The sequence below is a fragment of the Macaca thibetana genome, chromosome X (genome assembly GCF_024542745.1).
Source record: "Macaca thibetana thibetana isolate TM-01 chromosome X, ASM2454274v1, whole genome shotgun sequence".
Lineage (NCBI taxonomy): Eukaryota > Metazoa > Chordata > Mammalia > Primates > Cercopithecidae > Macaca > Macaca thibetana.
The window spans coordinates 90,323,503-90,337,609 of NC_065598.1; the positions used below are offsets into that span (position 1 = coordinate 90,323,503).

At 35.8% G+C, this 14,107-nt stretch overlaps 1 non-coding gene across 1 annotated transcript; it reads left to right on the top strand.

Moving 5' to 3' along the window:
• Positions 1-1,482: 1,482 nt before the first annotated feature.
• Positions 1,483-1,587, top strand: LOC126946961 (U6 spliceosomal RNA). Its single transcript, XR_007722823.1, has one exon. It is a non-coding gene; the product is annotated as a U6 spliceosomal RNA (small nuclear RNA).
• Positions 1,588-14,107: the final 12,520 nt, after the last annotated feature.

Sequence of the window (14,107 nt, forward strand, 5' to 3'; positions counted from 1 at the left end):
CAGATGGAATGAAGCATTGAAATCACCTGTGTGATCACCAAAGGATTACAACCTCTGTAGCAAAATTAGGAAGAGTTAAAAAAAAAAAAAAAAAAAAAAAAAAAGGACAACAACTTATGATTACTATGTTCGTCCAAAAGATTTTGGCAAGATAACTGCAACTATCAAGAACTCCCATCAAAATTATCTCCTCCTGATATCCAACCAACAACGTTGTAGTGGCTCAATGATCCAGGATCAACCAAAGCAGATGATCCCCCTTTTGATGATACATAGTGGCCTAATGTACATCACAATGCCAATATCATTAACCTCACTTTATCTCATCATCACAAGAAGGATAAGTGAAATAGGATTAGATATTTTGGGAGAGAGAGACCACAATAATATAACTTTTATTAAAGTATATTGTTTTAATTTTTCCATTTTATTATTAGCTATTTCTGTTAATATCTTACTGTGACTAATTTATAAATTAAATTTTATAATAGGTATATATGTAAAGGAAAAGGCAGTATATTACAGGCTTTTGTACTATGTGCAGTTTCAGACACCAACTGAAGGTCTTGGAATTTATCTCTCCTAGATAATGGTGGACTACTCTAGTTTTTTGTTTTGATAAACAATTATGCATTAACTATAGCAAACACTTATCATTTCAGATTCTAGCCTTGTTAATTGTCTTTGAACTATTTTGCAACATTTTATAAATTAAGGGTAACTGATGAATATGCAACATCTGCCTTTTGTGGTGAAGATTTAATTTACCTCCTCCCTATCCACACCTCCATCAGTGAATAAGCCAATCTTAATATTACTTATGTGAAAATTGGACAGGATGATGTTAACTTGCCCAAATTGTCAATTCTTCCCAAATTTTCAATTTTTCCAATTTCTTCAATATCTGGTTACAATCCTCCTAATACAAATTTTTTAATTCACTCTTCTGCCCTACTCAGGGTCACCAAAAACTAAAATATGACCATTCAAAGCCCAACCAAATTTAGGTTGCTTTGCTGCTGGCTTCCTGGCTTTATCCTCTACCTCTACTTCAGGATCTAAAGAAGCTCTTCAAGCTTAAGGCCAAGACTTGTTGTACGCTTCTAAGGAATCACCACACAAGAAGAATATGCACGTGCCAGAATTCTCCCTGGAGAAGATGTTATGTGGACCACTTCCACTGTGGAAGATTGGTGAAATGCTCAGGTTATGTATGCCCTCATAGTACAGGTAACCAACACTATGAACAACGTCATCAAGAATATCAACATCTTAACTGGAGAGCTTCAATATGCTCAATGAGCAATGAGGCATAACTGAAATATTTTCTCCCACCAAGCTCCTGGAATCCACTGGACTATTAACCTCAAGGTTTATTCCTGCCTTCTTTTAATACAAACTGTTATCCTAATAAGTCTCTTTTTAAATTTTTAGGCATTTCTCTTTTAAGATGTCTTATCTCTAGAAACATAAGACAATTGAGTGCTTGCTTCGGCCGCACATATACTAAAATTGGAACAGTACAGAGAAGATTAGCATGGCCCCTGCAAGGATGATGCACAAATTCATGAAGCGTTCCATATTTAAAAAAAAAAAAAAAAAAAAAGACAATTGAAGTTTGTCACTACTTTTCAACAAATGGCTCAGCACATGTTGCAGAAATAATGCCATCAAAAGTCCTTATGAAAATTTCCTAGAGCCTGCTTTCACCCATTGAAGAGGTTTATGCTTATTTCTGAGTGTTTCAGTTAGCAATGGTATCCATTTGTTTTGAACAAGGGGAGAAACTGATAATGCTAAATGTTGTCTTTGCTCTCTGTTCATGAAAACCTTCAATGGTTGAGAAATTCTCCCACCATTCTGTGTTTTGAAAAATGACTAATGGGGCCGGACGTGGTGGCTCATGCCTGTAATCCCAGCACTTTGGGAGGCTGCGGCAGATGGATTGCCTGGGGTCAGGAGCTCAAGACCAGTCTGACAACATGGTGAAACTCCATCACTACTCAAAGTACAAAATTTAGCCGGGTACAGTGGCAGGCTCCTGTAATTCCAGCTACTCGGGAGGCTGAGGCAGGAGAATTGCTTGAACCTGGGAGGCGGAGGTTGAAGTGAGCTCCAACCACTGCACTCAAGCCTGCACAAGAGAGTGAAACTCCATCTCGGAAAAAAAAAAAAAAAAGTTAGCATAAAGGATCACTCTGCACTCATATTCTGATAAAGACTCATCTCTATCCCTCCTTGATAACTCCTTAGTTTAGTTGCCTATAAAATCTTCAACTCCCCTTCCTTTGTTTTCTCTGAGATGTTCCTTATTAATGTTCTCCACATTGCAAGACTGAATAAAAGCATCCTATGAATTGTCCAGTGTATCTTTTTTCACATGCCTATGTAAGTTATTTCCATAGATAAAGCTAATATCATAGACTCCCAATGCATCTTACATTTCTTCTTCATAATAATCACCTTAATTTCATATAGCCGTTCTCCTTTCCTCTAGATTGTAAACTCCATAGTAGCAGAGCTTGTTTTTCATGTTTACCATCCCCAGGTCCTAGCATCTTGCCCAGCATAGAGATGTTCAATATTTCCTAAGTAAATAAATTAATGGAATGTAAGCTATGACTAGAAACAGCTTATACCAAAATCGTTATGTCATTCTGATTTTTTTTTTGAAACATCTGTTTCTGAGTATGTAGGAAGTTAGCTTGGCTCCTCTCTTATGTTCAACTTCTTTTGTGGTTACTCCTAAAGTTACATAAAGCTAAAACAAACAGCATTATACATACAGATAAAAGTAAGCTATACTTTTTAATTGTCAAAAGTGTAAGAAAAATGTACTTGCTTTGTTGGCTCTCACTTCTACGTGGAGGTAAAAATTTTATTGACTTAATATTTAAAATAACGAAAATAAAACATTTTTTATACTCTGCATTACTCACTATGAAAAGTCAATAAATCTCGATTTCAGTAGAGGAAATGAAACAGATGGCTTCATAGTCTCTACAAGTATTGTTAAACTTTGTGGCACAATGATTGCGGACCCTGTATATTGGTTCAAGGAGCCAGATTTCCTTACTGCTATGCTGTTAATAGGGTCAAAAGTTTTACATTTTTATTTTGGTTTCTGTTTGGGTCTCTCTTTCTGTGCAGATGTTATTACAGATCCAACTTGGCTTGACCTGAGATACAAAAATTAAAAGCAAAGTACTAGCAATTAAAGTCCACCCAGGGCCATGTATTATATGAATACTGCACTCATATTTTGTACATTATAAAAAGACTCTTTCAAGTTAGTCTTCTTTCTGATTCCTTTTGCCACTACTCAATTTGAACTGGCATGAAAGATTTTATTCTAGTTAAATGAGCAAATAAATAATCAAATGTGGCTGGTACGGTGTGTCACACCTGTAATCCCAGTACTTTTGGGAGGCTGAAGTGGGAGAATCATTTGAGTCCAAGAGTTTGAGACCAGCCTAGGCAACATAGAGACTGTGTCTCTACAAAAGTAAAAAAAAAATATCTGGGCATGGTGGTGCATACCTGTAGTCTCATCTACTACAGAGATTGAGGCAGGAGGATCACTTGAGGTGGGAGATCAGGGTTGCAATGAGATATGATCATGCCACTGCACCCTAGCCAGGACAACAGAGTGGGACACTGTCGCAAAAAACAAAAAAGTCAAGCATTTCAAAATTATTCCTGTAAAGAAAAGTGAACCAAACAAATAAAAAGGAGCCAGTATGGAACATTACACTCTCCCTCTCCTTTCCTAAAAGAGAGTGCTCATTTGACTAGAATACAATATTTCATGTCATTATAAAACATTATATACAAAATGTTTTGTATATAAATAGATTTCCTGCCTCATTGGATTCAATATGGCATGTTATCATTTTTAAGTACCTAAAATTTCCTACTCCAATAAAAATGTCACATTACATCATACAAATCTATAGGTTAAAATGGAAAGCCTCACCTCTTTATTCTCATTTTGCTAAATGTCTTAAGTACTTCCTTTTTCGTATTTTGAGTAAGAGAATACTAAATCATGATAGTAGATTAAAAGTTACTAAAAGCGCAAAGTCCTTTATATTTTTAATAGAAATGTGTTGCTATCTTTCCCTTGCATTAAATTTAATTGTATCATAGAATCAACCTAATATATTGAGATGAAAATATCATTCTTTATTATTAATGTCCTGTTATAATTGTTCCATGCATTAATGGTTGAGATCACTATGTACCTGTGAATGCAGAAGAAGTGTCAGGCACATGCCTGACACAGACTGGGCACTCAATAAATATATGTTGAAATAATGGTTACATGTATAAGCAAATGAATAGATAAAAGATGTATCAGACAAAGCATGTTCTTGACTAACACTTCTTTTTGCTTACTGTAGTGATTGACTTTGAGATTCTAGAAGAGTTACTTTAAAGCCAGGAAGAACATAGCATCATTCAAGAAGACACATAAGAATACTTGGAATGTGCATGGGAGCAAGTGTAATTTCAGAAGTAAGTATTTCATTTCAGTTTGATATTTTATTTAACAATTCGAATAATATGAAAATGAACTCAAGTTATGTATATTCCCAAGAAAAATTAAAACATGCATCTGCACCAAAACTTTTATACAAATGTTTGTAGCAGTATTATTTATAATATCCAGGAAGTCAGAACAATTTAAATACCTATCAACTGATAAATGAATAAACAAGTTATAGTATATTCATATAATGAAATATTATTCCACCATCAGAAAAAATGAAATAGTCATTCGAGTAACAATGTGAATAAACTTTGAAAACATTATGCTAAGTGAACGAAGCCAGTCACAAAAAAACAGCATATTATATGGTTACTTTTATATGAAGAGTCCAGAATGGAAAAATTTATTAAGACAGGATATAGAGTAATGTTTCATAGGGCTGGAAGAGGACTGAGTGGATTGCAACTGCTAATGGTGAAGCAGATACATTTTGGGGGGAAACACCCAGGGTTTGTCAGTCTCATGCCAGGAAAATTCAGAACGCCAACACACACTAGGAGTTTAGGAGTGGAGGTTTAATAGGCAAAAGAAAGAGAAAGGAAAACAGCTCCCTCTCTAGTGAGAGAGAGGGGACTTCTGAGAGGAAACACCAGCTGGCAGCGGATGCGCCAGGTTAAACAGTCAGGCTTGCAGAGTTGGTGTCTCATTTACATAGGGCTTATAGGATGATTCGATTAGGTATGATGTTTATACATAGCACACGGAAAAGGCTAATCTTATTATGCAAACAAACTTTCCCCCTGTCTGGCACCATCTTGTCTGCTCCTTAATCTACACATGACTGAGAAAGAGAAGGGAAAATGGAGCCGCCATCTTGAACATGATTAGCACCACTGCAGGCATCTATGTCTGCAGCTCAATGTTGTAGGCTGCTGTTTGTTAGACAGAAAAATAATTTGGGGCTGCTTTTCATTAAAAGAGAAACCTAACTGACGACTTCTGTATTCTCACTATCTGCCTGGGTAATTTCTTGTTAACTTCGGTATCATTTCCTCTTCTGGAGTGGTAACCCTAACTGCTGTTAAGAAATGTTGGTGAAGACTCTCTCTGGCTACTTCTTGCTGAAAAAAGACATTATGTGGGGAACAGCAGCTAGGGCTCTTCCTGGGGCCTATCTAGGGGTCCTTGGAAGGAAGGTGTGTCCATACGTGGTTCTGTCTGCAGCATCATTTGAAGTTTGATTGCTGTCAGCAACTTCAATGTGTTGTAATACTGGTTTGCCTTCAGCAGATGTTGCTGAAATGTTCATATGAAGGTAAGATTCCTTTTAAAATAAGTGGCATTAGATTTGGGTGGCTAGAGTAACTTTAGTGTTAACCTTGGCTACATCTTTCCTGCAATTATTAATCCCTCTATGACTTCTACGCTCATCTAAGACATGCTTAAACTTTCTGACTTGTCCTAAAGATCCCTCTTTTTAAACAACCAACCATTCTTTCTAGGACAAGTATTTTCCATTCTTATAACCCTATCATGTCTTTCATGATCCATCTATAACATCCTTAAACATTCTAACTTGTCCTAAACATCCCTCTTTTTAAGAACCAAGTATTATCTTTAACACAAGTATTTATCATACAAGACCCTTTCTTATATAAAATCTGTGCCCTTTATCACCTTCTTTGCATAGCCAGGGTGTGATACATTACCACACCCAGTAAGAAGTTCTACCAGACTCAGTGTAGTGAAATTTTTGACTCCTTTTTGCTGGTAACTATTATCCCTGCCATAAGGATAATAATTAATCAAAATACTACACCAATAGAAACTCTGTCCAATATTTCAGTTAGAAAGTGCTACCATGTATAGCTCTACTACAAATAGTAGAGTGAGTATAGCAATTCCTTCAAGGGTAATGTAGTAGATTATTTCCATCTAAAATTTTACTTGCCAAGATACAGAATTTTTCTTTCAACAGTCTACAAAATTCCTTGGTTTTATTTTTCCAAACAAAGAAAGCTCTGGGTTTTGGGCACCCTATTCACTTTCATTACCTGGCAGAATTTGCAGGATAATTGCCCAGAACTAATATATTGATCCAGATTTTTACATTACCCATCACTTTTTGTTTTTTCCAAGGTGCAAGGGATCACCACTTGATTCACAAGAATAAGCAGGATTACTCTAAAATGTAGGCAAAAGCTTAAAAAACAACCAATGAGACTAGAATTTAATGACAAATGCATGATAAGCTTTGGAGCAAAATTTCTCTCTCCAGTCCTCCTTTTTGGTAAAAACAAATTATGGTAAGATTGTGTTGCTGGTAGAATAAAGTTTAGTCTTATACTTGGTCTGATTATTTGCATAAGAGCAGAAAGAATAATTATTTCTACATAGAACTTTTGGATTGGCTTCAATGGAACTTAATTATGATTGATAGCATATACTTAGACATTAGAATTTTAGCAGTCCCATACAATTTTGGAACATATAGTAGTATTATTTATCAAAATATAATGAAGAATATTGAATATCATTTTGGTAATTTTATGTGAAGAACCATATCAAACAATCCCATTTACCTCTTTTCTGGTTGTTTCAGGGGCCCTCTGAACCATCTAGAAAGCCAGGCATCAAAGAAGACAGTTTTGAAACTTGAGGTTTGATTTTGGGAGGCCTGTTAAATGTTAGGGTTTAAAACACTTGATGTTATAAAATATAATTCCAAATTTCCATAAATTGATTATTTTGCCAAAATAATGACTCAAAAAGCAAAAACCTTTTATTAGTCTTTACTATTACATGAAAATCCTGTTTAAAGCCAAATTTTACCCTTGTATAAATTTATTAATGTTAAATCACCTTTTTATGAAACCTCATAGAAAATTCCATCTTGTCTTAACCAATTTGCCCATAAAGTGAAATCTTTACAAATCCTTTTAACCCCTTTTGCTAAAGGGCAGATTAGCATCTTAAGATAACCTTGCTGTGCTTTTATTTCAATGCTCAATTTATGAAAAGACCATACAATACTCTTTCGAATTTAGTTATTTTTTATTTATTTACGTATTTTTTGAGACGGAGTCTCACTGTGTCGCCCAGGCTGGAGTGCAGTGGCATGGTCTTGGCTCACTGCAAGCTCCGCCTCCCGGGTTCACGCCATTCTCCTGCCTCAGCCTCCTGAGTCGCTGGGACTACAGGCGCCTGCCACCACGCCCAGCTAATTTTGTGTATTTTTAGTAGAGACGGGGTTTCACCATCTTAGCCAGGATGGTCTCGATCTCCTGACTTCATGATCCACCCACTTCAGCCTCCCAAAGTGCTGGGATTACAGGCGTGAGCCACCGAGCCTGGCTGAATTTAGTTAATTTTTACACATTTTTGCAATATTAATTTTTACAATCTTTAACTTGCTTAAACCTCTAACTGTATCTTACCAAATTTAAGATAATCCCTCATCCCTGGAAAAAATTTACATTTCCATGCTTTCTTATAATCTTTTACTTAAAAAAACACATTTTACTGTTTTTGTATGCCTTGCATGTAAAACTGTTTAGTGATCTCAAATACATGTTGCACTGTTAATTCTTAGCAACTTTTATATTTGGTGAAAAACCTGGTTAGTGATTTTAATTATGTACCAGTTGTGGAGCCTAGGACCCAGACAGAAGGGCAGATAAGGCTGACTCTTTCTAGCATCTAACTCCATGTGTCCCAGGCCTTACCTATCTGTGAATCAGGCAGTGTAGAACATTGGAACATCTAGTGAACCTAGTATCTAAGTTGTATAATTTAGACCACGTATTTGCATTTTGATGACACTTGCATTTTACCAATAATCCTTAAGACTATTTTTATTTCTTAAAGATTAAAGTCACATGAACTAAATAATATTTGATTTAAGTGCTTATTTTTTTTAAACCAATCAATTAGAGCTCTTTTTATAGACATTGCACACAACATGTATATAGTGACAGAAACAGACAGATGATTCAGCACTTGTAAGATTTTTTATTTGCCAGTTTCTTAATCAGATTACTGGCTTCAGGGTGGAGCCCATGGAGTAACAGAGCCAGGATGGCATGTATTTTTAGAGCCTAATCAGGTACAGCTGAAAGCAAAGACAGATTCCCCAAATGAAGGATGCCATTTTATACTGGATCTTGGATATCCAAAAGAAGGAGATACTATGGAAGAAGACAGTGCAGTGATTCTACCATGCATTTCATTCCAAGGCAACCCAAAGTCAATCAGCTTATTTTGTTATCAGCCCATTCCCCATGGGAGTCTCATCTCTCAGCGGGAAATGGGGATGTTTCCATATCTTTCAGGTGACCAAGAGCATGCTGCTCTGATTCAAATCAGCAAAGAGCTAAGTATACCTCTATAATTACTATTAGCCATCCCTTAAAGTATATTTCCTACCTAGTTATTGCACACCAAAACTCCCTCATAATGTGAAGTAATTTGATACCCCCAAAAGTGAAAAATGTCAGATAACACAATGCAAAACAGAACAGAGTGTTTGATTTTGAAAAGGAACTATCTGCTTCTAATTCTCCGTGTTCTCCCCAGTAATTCTCTCATCTGAGCCTTTAAGAATGGCAGCCAGGCTCATTGTGTTTTTAACTGGCTGATGGATGCATGTTGTTGATTTGTTCTGATTCTAAAATGGAGGCCAAGAACCTTGAAATGAAAGGACAGAGTTGGAGTCCACTCCTCTACTGACGGTTTTGGTGAATGTTGTACCGTAGTATCCCGGAGGAGCCCCCAATATGAAATAGCCACATTGTCTGGGGTAAATACTCAGGGTTTGTTGTTTCACACCAGGAAAATTTAGGACACTAACAGACCCAAGGACTTTAAGAGTGGAGGTTTAATAGGCAAAATAAAGAGAAGGAAAGAGAAACCAAAAGAGCTCTCTCTCCAGTGATAGAGGGGAGACTTTTGAGAGGAAAGACTAGATGGCAGCAGTTGCACCATATTTTCTAGTCAGGCTTGAGGAGGCAGTGTCTGATTTTCATAGAGTTCACAGATTGATTTGATCAGATATGACATTTACATAGTGTACTGGGAAGGCTGGCTGTCCCACCCTAATTGTATTATGCAAATAAACTTTCCCCTTGGCTGGTGCCATCTTGTCTGCTCCTTACTGTATACATGGCTGACAAAGAGAATGGAAGATGAAGCTGCCGTCTTGAACATGATTGGCACAACTGCCAGCATCTATGTCTGCATTTCGATTTTACAGACTGTTCTTTGTTAGAAAGGAAAACAATTTGGAGCTGCTTTTCATTAAAAGGAAAACCTTACTGAGGACTTTTGTACCCACACTATCTGCCTAAGTAATTTCTTCTTAACTCCTGTGTCAATGGGATAATGGAAATGTTTTAATGTTAGATTGTGTTGATGTTTGCACAACCCTATGAATATACTAAAAAACTTAAAATGAATATATTGTATAATATGTGAATTATGTATCAGTAAACTGTTAAAAATTTAACAGTAGATACAAGATTTTTATGTTTACTGGAAGGTGTTTTTTTGTTTTTCTTTTTGCAAAACATTAAGGAAATTATATACTATATTAAAAACAAAGAAAATTAGCTGACACTTCAGTGTACTACATTTAAAATGAACATACACTTGACAAAATGAATCAAATTCTTATTGTCACTTCCTATTTTTCCCATTCCACTGTGAACTCAGATGGAATAGAAAAAAAATGTTACAGTGAACAATTTGGGCTTTTTATAATACTTTCTAGAATTTTTTTTTCATTTCATAAATTACTTTGACTCTGAAATACTTCACTTCTTGATATTTATAAATATTTATAAATTTTTAAAAGTAAACATTGTAGAATTTCAAAAATAATCTTCCCAGTATAACACAATATCAGTTGGGGGGAATACATCACACAGTCAGCTGATGATAGAGAACTGCAAAATTAGCTCATAAACATGAATTGAAATATGTTTTATCCTTTCAAATCATATGCCAATAATATATTCAGTCAAGTGTTAATATCAGTGTATAGAAATAGAGCTAATGTGTACCTCTGAGAACAGTATTCAGAACATAATTCAAAAATATTTATTGAAAAAAAAATTGTTGAGTACTTACTGGGAACTGCACACTGGTCTTGGTACTGATTAGAAAGAAAAATAAGACCTTTAAGTTTCTGCCTTACCAATATAACTGAGATCATTTTAAGCATGTGATTTAAGAAGCTATGGAAAGGACGTTACTCCAATAGATGAAGAAGAATTATTATTAGTACTGAGAATAAACTAGAATGTAAATAAGGCACGCTATACTATAATTAATCATATCATCATATCTCTTAAAGATGTTTGATAACAGAAGGGTGTTCAGGTTTAGGCAAAGGAAACTGAAAAAAAATATTAGCTTTTAGTCATAACTTTTTAATTCTAAAGTTTAGGGAGACTCATTCTATTGTGGCTCAGATTAGTAATAACAATGTTCAAAATGTGGATAAATTGCCTCCCTAGGGTAATACACTTTGCCCTGATTTTATGATCATTGATTTGTCTTTTGATTACTAACTCAGTTGCCTACTTAACCCTGGTTCTGGGATTTTGGTGTCCTTAATATGGTATTCTGATTACTGAAAAAAAATTTCACAAATGTAAATTAGTAAATCAACATTCTGTTATATGCATTGACTGTTTATAAGTTCAGTCAATGTCAATCATCATTTCCATTTTCATCATCCTTGAAACAAAAACAACTTTTAGTAGACTGACAAAGTAAACTTTCTAGTTCTGCAAACAATAAATTTAGGTGATTGGAATGCCAACAAAAGACTGCTCACATGAGAAAGTTCTGGTTAAGCATGTGGTTTCCTTCACAGACTTCTATTTGTTTTATTTTTATTTTAACTTTGGAGATGTCTAAAAAATACCAACACAACTGGTTAAAATTTGAATAGACAAATCACATATTTGAAAATGTAGGTCTGTAAGCATTGTACATTTTTATATATGGGGTAAGAAAAATGAGTAGTACACAAATAGATCTTGATAGAGAGATGGGAGGAAGTAAATGTCCAAAAAGAAGTGTCCACCTGTCTATGTCCCATTTCTGATTGGAACATACTAAGCTAGTAATTTCAGAGCTAGCAGTCCAACTCCAATGTGAAGGTTTAAGTGATTCAGTATAAGAACAGTACCACATAAAATATCACCAGCCTAAGATAAAAACAATATAAGATGTGACAAATTTTAAGGTGCGATTTGTTTTACTATGGCCTGCATTGGGTGGGAGGTTGGACCACATGATTTCAAAGGGTACTTATACTTCTGAAAGTATGCTGTATTTCAAATAGGATGTGCAAGAGATAGCCTATAATTGCCTTTTTTCTGACATTAATAAGTTAGTAAGGTGAATGACTTGAATTTAACTTCATTCCTTCTACTTGTTCATTTTCTGAAGAAAGTTAAGGTTATAATAAGTAAAGAGCATAAATACACAGCAACAGGAAGGATCAACTGTGAGTAATTAGATTTCTAAGATCAAGGTTTGAAATACTTAATTTTATATATCAACTTGACTGGGCCATGGAGTGCCCAGATGTTTGTCAAATATTATTCTGAGTGTGCTTATGAAAAGGTTTCTGGATGACACTAAAATTTTAATTTGTAGACTGAGTAAAGCAGATAGCCCTCTCTAATGGATGCAAGCTTCATCCTCATCTAAACACTCAAGGACCTAAATAGAACAAGAAGGTCAAGTAAAAGGAAACTCCCCATGCCTGACTGCCTGAGATGGCACATTGATCTTTCCTCACATTTGGACTCAAACTAAAAAATCAGCTCTTCTAATAACCCAACATATTCCGTGATTATTACTCATTTCCAAAATCCATAATTGGAATATACATGCTCAGCATGTGGCAGAATTCCTACATTTCTTCATTAATCTGATTTGTGAAGGCACTTATAGTGAGAAAGGCAAGTGGAAGCCAATATTATTAGTTCTGCCTAGTAAAACATTAAACCCCATGGAATACCACATTCCTGGAGAGATTGTGAGACTGGTGCCACCATGGGGGACTTGAATAATGCAGGTGCCACGATTCACATTACATCTCTATTCAACTCTTCTATTTGCGTTGTGCAGAACACAGATGGATCTTGGAGAAGGACAGTGGATTACAGTAAGTTTAACGAGATAGCGAGTCCAATTGTAGTTGTTGTGCCAATGTGGTTTTGTTGCTTGAGCAAATTAACACATCCTCTGATACTTGGTATGTAGTTACTGATCTGAAAAATGCTTTCTTCTTGATACCTGTTAGTAAAGACTACCAAAATGTTTTGCTTTCACCTGGCACAGCCAGCAATATATCTTCACTGTCCTACTTCAAAGATATATCAACTCTCCATTATTACTTTGCAGGGATATTTTTCACCTTTCTCTTCCATAAGATATTACATCAACTCACTTGTTACATTGAAGACATTATGCTGATTGGACGTGCTAAGCAAGAAACAGTAACTACTTTAGACTTATTGGTGAGACATTTGCGTGACAGAAGGTAGAAAATAAATCCAACAAAAATTTAGGGTCCATCTATGTCAGTGAAGTTTCTAGGGGTCCAGTGGTGTGAGGCATGTTCAGATATCCCTTCTAAGGTGAAGGAAAAAGTTGTTTCATCTAGTTCCTACTATATCCATAAAAGGGGTGCAATGCCTAGTGGGCCTTTCATACTACTCATTTGAATGTGTTAATCTGGCCTTTCTGCCAAGTGGCATGAAGAATTCTTAATTTGTGTGGGGCCCAGAACAGGAGAAGGCTCTGAAACAGGTTCGGGTTGTTGTGCAAGCTGCTCTGCCACTTCCATATGATCCAGCAGATCCAATGGTGCTTGAGGTGTCAGTGGCAGATAGGGATGTTGTTTGAAGCCTTGGGCAGGCCACCATAAGTGAATCACAACAGAGGCCTTTAAGATTTCAGAGTAAGGCCCCGCCATAATCCATAGATAACTACTCTCCTTTTCAGAGACAGCATTTGGCCTGCTATTGGACCTTAGTAGAAACTGAACACCAAGTTACCATGTTCTGAGATGTCCGTCATAAACTATGTGTTGTCTGACTCACCAAGCTATAAAGTTGGGTATGCACAATGCCACTTAATCATCAAATGGAAGTGGTATGTATGTGATCAAACTGAAGTAGGTTCTGAGGGCAAGAGTAAGTTACATGAAGAAGTTGCCCATGGTCAAGTGTTTAAAACCTTTGAAAAAACATTGATTGAAAAAATTAGTGACAGGAAAATTTGGGAAAGAAATATGTGGATAGACATCTCTGAATGGGAAAAAAAAAAGTGAAAATATTTATGTCCTATGTATGTGCTAATCAAAGAGCTACCACATCAGAAAATAATTTTAATAATCAAGTACGTAGGACAAGACATTCTGTGGATATTAACCCCTTTCCATAGCCACCACTGTTATGGCTTCTGGCACTGCTGAGAGTACAATCTGTTAGTAGCAGAGAACAATATTGAGTACTCTATATGGCTCCCTTCCACAAGTTGATCAGCCAGCTATCGGGTGGCAGGTTGATTATGTTGCATTCCTCTTATCATGAA